General features: G+C 33.0%; 1 protein-coding gene across 1 annotated transcript in view; it reads right to left on the bottom strand.

Moving 5' to 3' along the window:
- The window catches only part of LOC124364731 (cysteine protease ATG4B-like), a 47,399-nt gene extending 33,055 nt beyond the window's left edge, over positions 1-14,344 (bottom strand). Inside the window, exon 1 of the mRNA XM_046820432.1 lies at positions 14,104-14,344. The gene's annotated coding sequence lies outside the window, so the exon portion shown is untranslated. The remainder of the gene's footprint in view (positions 1-14,103) is intronic.
- Between the last annotated feature and the right edge of the window lie 485 nt (positions 14,345-14,829).

The raw sequence follows: 14,829 nt of genomic DNA, 5'->3' as shown, positions 1-14,829 counted from the left end.
AACCAGGCTGTGGGATAGCTTTCTCCAACAGCAAAGCTCTTGTCAAAGATTAGGAAAAGAGGATAAGAAACATTAATTCGAGTAGAACCTCAGGATTAAGACTATCCAAAATGTTTATCTCTCCTTACGCTAAAGGGTGGGCAGCTCTCTTGGATCAGAGTAAGGAGGATATAAGACTGATATTAGGGATGTTGACAGGACTTGGCCCCCTAAGGAAACATCTTATGAGGGTGGGCTTTAGCGAGAGGAGGAATCAGCAGAGCATATTTGGATAGATTTTCCTGCCATCTCAAAAATTCAGAAATGACTCCTGGGAGCATATCTCCTCAGCCCCAAGAATATCAGAGAACAGGGGCCCTCAAATCTGATAGGCTTCTGTAAAAGCCTCGAACTTTAAGGACATAAATTTAATTAAGGGAGGTGCAAAGATCCTTTTAGGACTAAGCACTGGGACAAACTGTCCTTTTCCCTCAGGACAAAAAAAAATGTAGCAATGATGGTGATTGCATTCTAGCACTGTGAATCTTGACTTTAGCTCCAGTTCAGCTTTTTCATAGTGCAGCGTCTGGAATCGGACTCTTACACAAATTTTACTCCTGAAATCTGGAGTTATTTTCATCTGAAGAGATCCAAAAAGAAATGGTGACGAAGAAGCTCAATGGATTATTTACATTGTTTTGACATCAGACACCTAGACTACAAAATCTAATGTAATCTAGGAGAAGAGGAATCCTTGTCTCATCAGGTGCACAATTAAGTGCATTACAATGTTTTAGACACAATCTCTATGCATGATAGAGCAACCTAGTTTTTTACACATAACAAAGCTATGGTGGGAAGGACAACTATCATCAGATTCCAGACGTTGCACAAAGATGAAGGTGAACTGGAGCTTAACTCTATATTTACATTGAATCAACACTTCCCAACCATACCTACATTATGTGTAGTCTGTCACTATTGTTACTTTTGTTCATTATGTTTACTATTAGCTACATGTAGTAAGTTTACATTAAGAATAAAGAAGGCAACAAAAGACAGTAGCTAAGGAATAGTAAACCTAATAAAAGTCTGTTTCAACATTTTTTTAAATTTCAGCTTCAAAATAGTAGTATTACTTACTTACTTACTGCCGGGGCGTAACAAATCTGTCGATTCTTTGCCTCGTCTATGAGCCTCTTCCACGCCCCCCTGTCTTCCGCCAGATCCACAGACCCTCCACACCGGGTCACATCTTCGACCACTTGATCGCACCATCTTATCTTTGGCCTACCCAAAGGGCGCCTTCCTGCCGGTACCGCCTGGTAGACCTCTTTTAACCTTGTGCCCTCCTGTCTCCGATGTACATGTCCTAGCCAGCTAATTCTCTTTGCCTTCACCAAAGCCACAATATCAGGATCTTGGTATACATTGCGTAATTCTCTATTTTTTCTTATTCGCCACACCCCTTCATCACATATTGGTCCAAATATTTTTCGGAGAACTTTATTCTCAAAAACAATCAACCGCCCCTCATTTTTCTTCGTTAATGTCCATGTTTCACTTCCATACATTAGGACTGGTTGAATGATTGTTTTATAAATTCTTATTTTGGAGCATTGTGACAACAATCTTGACATAAAGAGTTTTGTACACGCCCCAAGACACCTATTTGCATTAGCTAATTTGCTTTGTATCTCTATATCCTCCACGTTTTTGCTGTTTATTGTTACCCCCAAATATTTAAAACTTTCTACCCAGCCAATCGAGTAGTTGTCAATGCTTAAGTTTGTTCTCACATTTCCAGCATGTCTTCCAAAATGAATAATTTTAGTTTTATCTTCATTTAGCTCTAAGCCTACTGTTTGACATTCTTTAATAAAACTTTTTGTTAGTGTGGAGAGGTCATCCAAACTTTCTGACAAGATCACTACATCATCCGCAAATGCCATTACGTTCAGGTCCACTCCTAATTTAACCCCTCTTTGTAGTCTTTTAACTTTTTGTAATGCCTCTTCCACAGCCAGGTTGAAGAGAGTGGGAGAAATCCCATCTCCCTGTCTTACTCCAGTGTTGATAAGGAAGTTTTCCGACATTTCTCCATCTATTCTTATTTTGGCCTTTGAGTCACTTATACACATTTTTGACAGTCTTATCAGTTTTTGCGGGATTCCATGTTTTTCCATCTTCTTGAATAGAGCATTCCTATCTATGCTGTCATAAGCTTTCTTGAAGTCTATAAAAATTCCATAGAAGCCTTTGTTGAACTCATAATATTTTGAGATTGCCTGTTTAAGTAGGAAAATTTGATCTATTGTGGACCTGCCTTTCATAAATCCTGATTGCTGTTCATCAATTATTGCTTCAGTATAAGGACTTAATCTTGATAGTAATATTTTTGAAAATATCTTGTAGACGGTGTTCAAAAGAGATATTCCTCTATAATTAGAACATAATTTTTTATCCCCCTTTTTGTGCAGAGGAATTACCACTGCTTCTCTCCATACCTCCGGTATAATTTCCTCTTCCCATACTTTTGTAATAAGTTTATGTATTTCTTTTATCAGGAATTTTCCTCCACTTTTAATAATCTCACTTGTAATTCCGTCTTCACCAGGAGCCTTATTGCATTTAAGCTTCGCTACCGCGTCTTCTACTTCTTGCGTAGAGGGTGGCATCACCTCCGGTTGTACATGTTGGTAATTTAATTCATCGTCAACGCTTCTGTTTGTACAGTGGTCACAATTCAGGAGTTCTTCAAAGTAGTCTTTCCACACTTTAACCCCTGATTCTTTGTCCATCACTAACTGTCCATTTTTGTCTTTTATGCCATAGCTTTTTGCTGAGACGCCTTGTTTGAAAAAACGGATTGTTCTGTAAAAATCTCTTGCGTTATTTGCTGTTCTGTCATTCTCAGCCTTGGTAAGTTTTCCGTTTAGGAAGTCTCTTTTCGCTTGTCTAAGTACCACTCTGGTATTTCTGTTAGCTTCACAGTATTCTGTCCTAAGTCGTTCTGTCATTCTTCTGCCTTCTTCATCCACATTGTTCCTGCTTGCTAACCACCTGTGCTTTATTTCTCTTCTCTTGTTTACGGCTGTCCTGCATTCCTCTGTAAGCCAAGGATTCTTCTTCATATTTTCCTTTGTGCCACACACTTCCTTTACTGTTTCAGTGACTATAGTTTGTAAATTTTTCCATTGTTTTCCAATCTTGTCTGACTCAGTCATTTGTGTCTCTATGCTTTCATCTTCCAATATTTGGAATCTATTACTCAATTTAATTTTAAATTCCCTCTGCACTTCTGGTATTGTTATTTTGTCAGACGCTAATTGTTCTTTCCTAGGTGTTCTCTTTTTATTCACATTTATTCTTTGTCTTAAGCTAATTAAGACTAAATAGTGGTCTGTACCAAATTCTGCGCCTCTGACTGTGCGCACATTTGTAATGCTGCTATAATGTCTATTGTCTACTAATACATGATCAATTTGGTTGCTTGTTTTCCCATCTGGAGAAACCCATGTAGCTTTGTGAATTCTTTTCCTTGGGAACATTGTGCTACATAATTTCATATTTGTTGAACTAGCTAAAGTGAGCAGTCTCAACCCGTTTTCATTTGCTGAATCATGTAAACTCTCCTTTCCAGCTACTTCTGTCCAATAGTTTTCTTTGCCCACTTTTGCATTAGCATCACCCATCACCAACTTCACATCATATTGAGGCAGCTTATTTATCTCTTCCTCTAGCCTGCCATAGAATACATCTTTCTCCTCATCTTCAGCCTCCTCTATAGGAGCATATAAGTTTATTAACGAAAGATTCTTGAATTTCCCGCTTAACCTAATATTGCACAGTCTTTCACTAATTGGTGTAAAGCTAGTAGTAGTATTAATTTTGCTTTTTTAAGATACAGATCTACAAGATTAATTAGCTATCTAATTCTAGAAGCAACAGCTTCCTTATACATGGGGAATTTGTCTCTATGGTTAGCAGAGCAGTTCATTCCCAATTCATATTTCTTTATTTTATAAGCATCATCTTCGATGAGATTTTCTCACTGTCTCATCTAGATTATACTGCAGGGTTGCTGGGTACAACAGACAGTCTCTTTTGTAGTCTACGTGCCTCTGATGTTGGAACGGAGCTCATTTTGAACGTCGTCGCTTATGGTTTTCTTTAAATAAAAAATGTCCTATCAGTTATAAACCATAAATTTTGATATACCTAGTACAAACTTTAAAAAATATCTTGTACTTTCCCGTATGAAAATGTTCTAATAATGACAAAAAGTAACTTTTTATACCTTTCAAAAAATGAGCTACAGAATTTATTTCATTGTTGCTGTATAGTGCATTTCATTTTGAGTAAGAAAATATGCATATATATACCTAACATATATTTATGTACAATTGTATTAGCAAAACTTGTATTACCAAACTCTTACGTATAGACCCTATTTTCATAATTGATGTGCATAACCACTCTTTGAACTGCAGTATAATAAGCAGTCACTAACACAAATGAATCATGATTATAGATAATAAATATCGATACTTTCGAATAGCTACACCATTTGACCTATCAATATTCATGATTATTCATTGCCAGCTGTTTTCATTTCCTTTACGTTCTGAGTAGGCAGTGACATCTGCAGGAACAATGGTGATGAGCATGCATCTCAAAATGTGTTTTTAAACATTGAACAACGTTTTAAATGGTTACAAGATAATGACATTACTTCTTTAAACCCGAAGCATCCTGTTTGTAGTAAGGAGATGAAAACTAGAATTAAAGGTAAAAAATCAAATAGTGTTTCGCTGTAAGAAAAGTCAGAACAGTTTGTCATTGCAAAAAAAAATGCACATGAGAAGTTTTTTTTTAATATTCTAAACCTGGTATTATGAGTATACTGAAAATTATAATATTTTAATTGAATTCAAACAAACTATAACTTTTTAAGTAATGAACGTAGTTTTGATGGGATCAGTACCTGCAGGAATACCGTTGTGGCTAAAGTAATTGTAAGTAATACGCAGTTCAAACATAGTTTAAATAGAGTTTAGTTATTTTATGTAAATCTAAAACAAGTAGATATAAAATTATTTTACATATACAAGTACAGCTTTACTATAATATGATTTTAAAAGTTTGAAACGTAACTCAGTTTGACTCAAAATTAATTCAATTAAATTATCGCTAAAAATTGATTGAAAGTAAAATCGTGTGTGGGAAATAATTCAAAGTGGAATCGTGTTTAGTTATTGACTAATGGCAGCAAGAACAACTACTTACATGTGTTCTTTGTGTCATATGGAATCAGACATGCTTATCCTTGAAAATAGAAAAAGGTAAGTAAATGTTTTTTGTATTGTTTGTAACATTTTATAAATATTAATAGATTTTTATTTATCAGTTATATATTTATTTTAAAGATTTAAAACCAGCAGAACTATATTGTTATTTAAATACCTATTACGTAATCTGGTTTGAAATTTTATTTTCAGTTTTTTTAGACAGTCATGAATATTGACGATAGCTTATTAATAATCGTGATTAGGTTGTGATGGGCGCTTATTATACTGCAGCAACTTTTTGTTTTAAAGCTTTAAAATGGTTGCATACACGTGTATTTAAAGTGTTTTTCTGAAACTAGATGAATTTTGACACAACATGGCTATCTCACATTTACATTTGTCTAACAACAACTTGATTTGATAGGCATGGTCCTCCCCAAATTTGAGAAATTCTTTTGGCAAAACTTGCATTTAATTAAAAAATGGTTTGGTACTTTTTGATTAAAGAGGCAACCAATAATAAAGGGGATTTAGCAACTTTGAGTACGCAGTTACACAGTAAATACTGTGGAACATATTTGTTTATCATCTGTACACACAATTATTATGTTATAGGAATTGTTATCTGCTCGGACAGACAAATCAGTGAAAGTATATCAAGTCGAAGGTCATTAACTGCAGTGCTCTTATCAGATTCGATTCGTGTCTCGGTTTATCATACATAACCTAACTCTGTAGCTCATTGTTATCTTTGTTTTCATACTGTACACTTGTTCTAGTGATTTGTAGGTAGTTAAATGAATGATATTATTCTGATTTGGGATTTGCCAAAGAGCGAGGAAGAAGCTATATCATTTTTACACAGTAAAGGATGTTTGCCGTTGCTGAAACTATGTTAGAATGGTCATAACATAAATTGTATTTTACTGTTAATAATCCATTTTGGCAATGGAACACTAGACCGGGGGAGGGTACGATAAGCGGACCCGGTTTTTTATATCGAAATTGGCAAACGATATTACTTAATCATAACCATCAATGTAATCAATCGATACTGATTAATTATTTTGAACAGTTAACTTATCTATATAATCTATATCAACAGCTGTAAACACTTTCAAATAATAAACGTAAGGTAATATTTCAATTTTACATAAGTAACATTTGATCATTAAAAATGGCAGTCAATTTTAGAAAAATACACAACATTGCTTTGAAAAATGATGACATATTTTACGTTGTTTCAACATGTTGGACTTGTACCGAAACACCCATTATTCGAAATTTGTGGGAAAGAAACAACTGTAACTGTGAGAGGAGCAAATATAGTTGTCTTCAGTTTTCCTCATTTTTGTTATAATAATTTGTTTAATCACTGTAAATATTAAATTAATATTTTAATATAAAACATAATTATGATTGTTATTGAGGACTATACTTTTATATCGATTGATGGTCTAGGATTAGAGATACGAATATTAAGTATCGATGATTACATTCTTCGATATAAAAAACCCGGGTCCGCTTATCGTACCCTACCCCTAGACCTTACCAAAAAAATATGGATACATGGTTTTCTCACAGTAGGCTGCCATTTTTTACAATGGTCCGATTTATATATTGTTAGTGCGAACAATTAACATCCATATCTTGGTGCGAGCAACAACACTTTCATCACGCTTTTCACCGACCTTGTCGAGTTTTTGAGTACTCAAATTTAAATGTGTGTTTATAATTCTGGGGTAGGGTACGACAAGCGGACCCGGTTTTTTATATCGAGAATGTAATCATCGATACCTAATATTCGCATCTCAAATCCTAGACTATCAATCGATATAAAAGTATCTATAGTCCTCAATAACAATAATATGTTTTAAATTAAAATATGAATTTAATATTTACAGTGATCAAACAAATTATTATAACCAAAATTAGGAAAACTGAAGACGACCGTATTTTGCTCCTCTCACAGTTACATTTGTTTCTTTCCCACAAATTTCACACAATGGGTTTTTCAGTACGAGTCCAACATGTTGAAGTCACAAAAAACATGTCTTATCATCTTTCAAAGCAATGTTGTTTAGTTTTCTAAAATTGACTGTCATTTTTAATAATCAAATGTTACTTATAAATAATTGAAATATTATATTACGAGTATTATTTGAAAGTGTTTAGAGCTGTTGATTTAGATTATTTAAGTTAATAATTCAAAATAATTAATCAGTATCGATGGTTAAGTAATATCGTTTGCCAATTTCGATATAAAAAACCGGGTCCGCTTATCGTACCCTACCCTAATTTTGTACAATACTTAATAAAGGTATAGTTTTTGTGTTCGTCATAGAATTTTACTTATATACCTTCTTTTTAATCGTTAAACGGGTGGCAATTGTTTTGATGAAGGGTTTTTATAGCCTAGGTTAAATGCAAATATTATTCTGGACAAAAATTATACCTACATTTATATAGGGGAGACTTTAATAAACAGCTTACACTCATTATTCAATTGTTATTATCGAACTAGGCCTATTCGAAATATTATCCAAATTCAATATTATATATTAACCCTAGAACTGGCGGTCATTTCATCCTGTAGTTTCGGGCTGTTTTGGAGCTTCGCGCAAGGTTTTTTTAAAAAAATTATTAAAAATATAACATAAAAGCAATATAAATAAGAGTATATATTTTTGTGTTCAGAATTAAACGTAGAATTGCACTATATTGTAAAATTAACCATAAAAAATTTTCTAATAAACACTTTTTTTAATCAAATATAAAATTTACGAAAAATATTTCTTAAATTTGGGGGGGACCATACCTAGCAAATGAAGTTATAGTGAGAAATATTTATAAGTGAGATAGCCATTTTGTGTCAAATTTTATCTAGTTTCAGAAAAACATAAACATTATGCACTTTTATGAAAGCATCATAAAGCTATAGAACAAAAAGCAGCAATGCACATAAATTCTGAAAATCGGTTGTATATGTAAGACTTTGGTAAAACAAGTTTTGCTAATACAATTGTCCATGAATACATGTTATATTGCATATTTTCTTACTCAGAATGAAATAACCTGTACAGTACTAATGAAATAATTTCCATAAATTATTTTTTGAAAAGTAAAAAAAAGTTACATTTTGCCATTATTCAAAACTTTTGTGAAAAATCTTCATTCAGAAAAATATAAAATGGTTTCTAAAGCTTGTACTAACTCACAATTTATAAATTTATGGTTTATAAGTAATAGGAAATATTATGTAGTTTTAGAAAACTATAAATATACTGTATATTACTCAAATAACTGTATATATGCAACTAACAATGACCCTAGAATAACCCAAACAGTTATTATATATAACCAAAGAAATTACAGGAAATATATATTTTATTGTGAAAACTATCTATTTACCAAAAATAAATAGTTACTTCAGAGCTAAAAGAGTGCTATAAATAACGTTTAGTAAGTGAAAACAATAACAAACTATGTGAAATGAATTTTAGCCAAGTCATTTTGCCATAGCCTACACAAAGCCGGTAATTTCTCAAACATATTTCAGTAAATAAAAATTGATTTATTCTAAAATATATATGTTTACACTACTACGACATCAAACAACACACTACACATTAAATACGACACTAAAACACGCGTAAAACTATTAAAACTTACAAATATCCACAGCTCGGCACGAAAGTGATACAGAACGGCAGCGGCAATATGGCGGTCACAACAAACTGCGTCGTTTTCTTTTACGTTCAAAATGACAAGCTTTGCTACGTCATAACCATAATACAAAGAGGAATAAAACTCATCTGTTCCCTAGCATTTTTCTTCCCGAATCCAATGCTGCATGAATTATATTGATACGTTACCGGAGTATATTGTAAAAAGTAATTATACGAGGGAATGTTTGACCGACAAAATTTTGACGGTTAACACCACAGAAGCGGCATTGACCGACAACATTTTGTCGATTAACAGTTCTAGGGTTAATTGTACGAAACAAGAATTACAATACATTAACAACAAGAATAATACATTACAATTTTTAATAACAAATTTAATAATAATATTAGAAAATAAGCAACTATGGCCTAGACCTACACATCAGAAATACGTTACAATATTAACCCTATAAGTGGTGGTCATTTGTGGTCTCAGTGGCAGGCCGTTTTTGAGTAAATTGCCGTGATCGTTAAACTTATTTTTAGAAAATATTATCTAAGTGATAACCTAGCAACATTATATATTTTTGTTTTCCTTATGAACTATAGAATAAGAATAAATATAATATTTGGTGCCTTACCATTATTTTCAGATTAATATCATTGTAGATGTGTAAAAAATCTTTTTTAGAAGAAATAAGTTTTAAGTTAGTCTACTGTCCGTCACTTTGAAACTACTGGAGCTACAAAATAATGTCAAATTTACAGAATATACACAATTTTATTCTAAACAAATTACTTCCTATACATTTTTTTCTATTTACAAGAACAAAAAAGTTAGATGGGAAAAACTAAATCTATGTATAAACTGGTTTTTTTACTCCCGAGTCACTAGAAGGGGCTTGTCCTTTCCTCCCAGTAGTGTAGGGCCTATAATAGTATAATAGTGGCTTAGTTTGTCATAGCACAATATATTTAGTAAATATAAAACAGGAATTGTCTTATCGCAAACCCCTCCCCATCCTCAGACAGAGGCTCTAGTAGATAACGTGACTACAGATTCTCGCCGCCCGTTCAGCGTGCGCCGCATTCTTGTACTTTTCGTGCCGAAGTGTCTGTCGAGTGCGTCGCTTTGTTGTACTTCCGTGTTTTACTGTGTGTGTAATAGATTATGATGGGTGACACTATGAGAATTAGGGATTTACCCAGGAGCGAACAGGGGGCCATTAGTTTTTTACAAGATCATGACTAGTTGCCTACATCTAAAATATGCGTTGCGGTCGGCAGTTGCTGCTGAAGGCGGAAATCCACTAGATTCACTCATCCTTGATATTGCTGTTTTCTGGGCGTCACATGAAACCCATTAACAATTAATAATCATTATAAGTTTGTAATTGAAGAGTTGCTTTTTCGTTCTATAATGTTTTTTTTCTATAAATTTATTTGTTTGTGTTTCTCATACTGGTGTAGTCGGTATAATCCTAAAGTACCCCAACATTTTCCATGACGAACGAATAACCTAAACATTTACCGGTAACACAAACAACGCGATAAACAAAAATATATTGAGAATAACAGTACGCAAAGTCGCCAAACAAAACAGTGACGAGACGAGTAGACAGCTGTTCTCTCGTCTGCCGCCAGGTCAAACGAAAACCGTCGGAATCATTTAAGCCAGCAAACATTAGTAACATGAATACACACTATAGCCTACTATATGATATGTATAGGAAATTTCATGGAAAATACGATAGTTCAAACTAGGCCTAAAAATAATGGACGGTTGCGGAGCAACGGCCTTAAATGTGAAGCAATGGCTGTGCCGGCGCTTGCCACTTCGCGGCGGCGTAAATCATACGTCTCAGACGGCGCTTTCCACTTAGAGGGTTAATAAACTGTATAGAGCAGTGAAAAACAGTGTTTGTGAAGACAATAACCAAACTCACACGTAGGCTATATCACCTAATTGCCTCATATTCATCATCATTTTCAACAAATTAATTACATCTTGCTAGTCAGCCATTCTTTTATAACAGACACCTCAGTGTTAAAAAATGAAATAAATTTAAAGTTAGTTTTTAAGACATATTTATGTTGTAAAATACTTTAATTTACCAAATCCAAAGAAAATAGTTTAATAGAAGATGTATATTTATTTTTATTCCAGGTTAAAGTTGCCTGTTGATGAGACAGTCTACTAATAACAATAATTTAGTTTTTAAAAACAGCTGATTTTACGTAGTGTATAAGTGTTTCTCAGATTTGAGGTTAGAGAGAGGAAGCTTGGACATTTTACATAAACTTGAGCTCAATTTAAATAAACTTGGTAAGTAAACAAGTCCTTATTTCTAAATAATTCTGACGTAAAAGTAAGGATAAGTTAATGATTGTTAATATGATATTTTTTATTTTATTTTAAATATTATTCTTTGGCAAGTAAACTGTGTTACGTATGTGACACATCAAAATGTTATGTATGTGACACATTAAGTTATGATACAAAAACTATCAATTTGAAGAAGAATTAACTTAGGAAGTTAGTTAACCTAGCCTATCTACCAAGTTAATCTATTTATTTGTTTATTTTAAAGCCTCCCAGACTGATTTATGTACAAAAAATAAAAGGTTGGCATAATGATATAAAGTTTATAGTTTTGCTTGTGTTAGTGATGATTTGAAGCATTGTAAGAACTCTGTTTGGACATTTATAAAAGTTCTTGTAAAAGAAATTAATCAAATAGCTCCAGAAGTAAAACATTTACATATATTTTCTGATAACTGTGCCGGCCAATTTAAAAGGCGGTACACTATGTCAAATATTTGTTTTGCAGAGGAAGACTTTGGTATTGCAATGAACTGGAATTTTTTTTCTTCCAGCCATGGGAAGGGGGCTGTAGATGGTATCGGAGGGATGGTAAAGAGGATTGTATGGAGAGCAGTAAAGGGTCGGAAAGCTTTTGTTAATAAGATTTCTACAGAGTAGCATTGGAAAAATGTAAAGAAATTCGGCTATTGTTTGTTTCAAAGGAAGAAATAGATCGTAATAGAAAACATCTTGAGGAGAGATGGGGTAAAATTCATCAAATAATTGGTATTCAAGCAATGCACCACTTTCAAGCATATAGTGATCACGAGATACTGATTAGCAGGACATCAAAATCACTCATGCTTAAAGTTGACATTAAGAATGAAGAATATGACGCTACAAAACTGTCAACCCGACGACGGCTACACTATGAAGATGCTTACAGTGATGAATCTGATGATGATAAGTATGAGAGTACTAGAAAAGATGATGCACAGATGGAGACAGATGAAGAGCCCATTATCAAACACTGATGGAAATGTCCAACACCCAAATCCTGGTGACTTTGTATTAGTGAAATTATTAAGTAATAAAATGAAAGAATTTCGCTACGTAGCAGTTTGCCAGAGCAAAGTAAATGAAGATATTGTAGTCACTTTCTTGAGAAAGTATGGGGAGGATACTACACTGTTTAAAATTGATGAAAATAATGAAAGGCTTGTGGCTACTAAAGACATTATTCGGGTGTTGGAACAACCTAAAATTAAAACCGTTGGAGTTTGTGTACTTTATCAGTTTCCAAAAACTGTACATGTTAAAGAAGTGTGACTCTGTTAGTTTTACTTAGAACAAAAGTGTACCCAACTTATTTAAAAATTAATATTGTAGAAATAGTTATAAGGAACCTTAATATACAGTATGTGTGAATTTAGTACCTAAGTTTTATTGTAACGTTTTCTATGTGAATTGATAACAGTTACCTATTTTATTGGTTCAGTTCAGTTGTAAGGATATCACTTTTAGATAGAATAAGTTGTTATTTTTATCATAAATAGTGTTCTTGGTACTCTAGTTATACTTGTCACATACGTAACAAAGAACCTGTCACATACATAACAACAAATTACAATTTTTAACAAGTATTCAAAAGATGTTAGTACATTGATTAATTAAGAGTTGTACGTAAATATTAATTAGGAATGCAATTAATTTTATTTTAAATTTTATTGAAGGAAAAATTAACAGAATTTTTACCATTATGTACCTAACACTCTAAGGATGAGTGCCTTTCATGTCACAAACGTAACAGCCATAAAAACATGTATTGCTTGGAAAATAATAAAAATTCTTGTGCCCAATTTTGTATACTTTTGAATTAAATATCACCTTCTATACACTGAACTGTGATAAATGTACTTATATAATTTTACTTTATTTATATTTCACCATAAATGTGTCTAAGTGTCACATACGTAACAAAAGAATGGCTGTAGTGTAGGCCACTTTTTAGTCTAACTTATATATATTTTGCTCCTAATTTATATTTGCAATAAAATCTTTTTAAACCCTTGCATGAAGGTCTAAAACAGCCCGACACTACACGATGAAATGACCGCCAGTTGTAGGGTTAAATCAATAAGGGTTGATTATATTGATGTATATAATTAAGCATATTGTTTAAATTAATCACGATTTAAAAACCTGGTTTTGCTTATCATATTCTACCCAACCATAGACATCATTGTTGAAATGTTTACCTTATTTAAATTCTAAGCCTAGGCTATCATAGTAGTAAAGATCTGAATTGTAGGTAAGGAAAACAATACTTTGTAATGGCTAGTTTGGATGAAAACATGTATGGTATAGTTGAAGTGATTATTGATTTACCTTAGGTAACGGTCTTAAATTCATATATATGACTGCAAGTTGATAATTTAATTGCCAGTTTTATTCTCTTGTTTCGTTTTGTAAATAATTCTAGCAATAATGTGTCCATCTTAAGATAAGATTTAAAGTAATTTTTAGGGTTATGTTTAGAAGGTATTCTATGAGCTACAAACAGATGGAGTTGGCTGATCACTAACTAAAGCTAACCTTGAATTTGGATTCATCGTTTCCAACACATACAGTTGCTAAATGTATAAAAATAGAAATAGAAATAGCCCATATTTTCAATTAAGAACAGGTGAGATATGAAAATACCTGAATACTTTGATCTAAGTTATTTTACGTTATCTTGAAAAAATAGCTGTTGCTTGGTAAAGACTGTAATTACTGAATATTGGAAACAAGTAGCCAACGACCTAATAGGAAGTAATGAATTGATATGGTAGATTTAATATGGCACTAGGTTACTTACACGAAAATATGCTGAGAAGGAAGAATGTTACATTTGCACTTGCACTGAGCAAAATAACTCTCACAACCTCTTCTTGAGTCTGTCTTCTTTGTTTCCTCTTTCACTCGTCTTGTCACTACTATCTTGTCCACCCACCACTACCACCCTTTATTAAAATATTGTCGTCGAATCAAGCAGAAGCAAGGCTAAACCTTGTAGGGTCCCTCGTTCCAATCCAATCAACATTCAATTCCATTCCGATCCCAATCATCCAAACAAAAACAGAAGTTGAGTCATTGGTGTAGAAATGTTTTTAGCACAGCTGACTATTACATAGAGTATTGTAATATATAGGAAATTTTGTTATATTATTTTAAATGTGTTTTTTTTGTAAAGTTGTGCATTCAAATATAAAACTTTGTGTTTATAATGAACTGTATTTTAACAGAGGAAATCAAGAGAGAAAAAATGTTTTGAGATATTATGAAATGTTATACCAAGTTGGTTCAACAGATATTTTTTTGCTTTGAGAGTTTAAGTTACCAGGAGAAGACTGATCCTCTGAAGGAAGTACAATCTTTACATCGGCAGCGCTATCTGTCAGTCAATTTGCTGGCTTCTACAATCTAATAATTTCTTTAATTAGTGTTAACATCCAGGAGTCCCCTCTGCCATCCAGTTGACCGCCATCACCCTGCCTTTAATGCTGTTCTACCAACAGTTGCTTACTCCAAGCCACTAACTACA

Source organism: Homalodisca vitripennis, chromosome 6 (assembly GCF_021130785.1).
Source record: "Homalodisca vitripennis isolate AUS2020 chromosome 6, UT_GWSS_2.1, whole genome shotgun sequence".
NCBI lineage: Eukaryota > Metazoa > Arthropoda > Insecta > Hemiptera > Cicadellidae > Homalodisca > Homalodisca vitripennis.
This window is presented reverse-complemented; position numbering and strand designations above follow the sequence as displayed.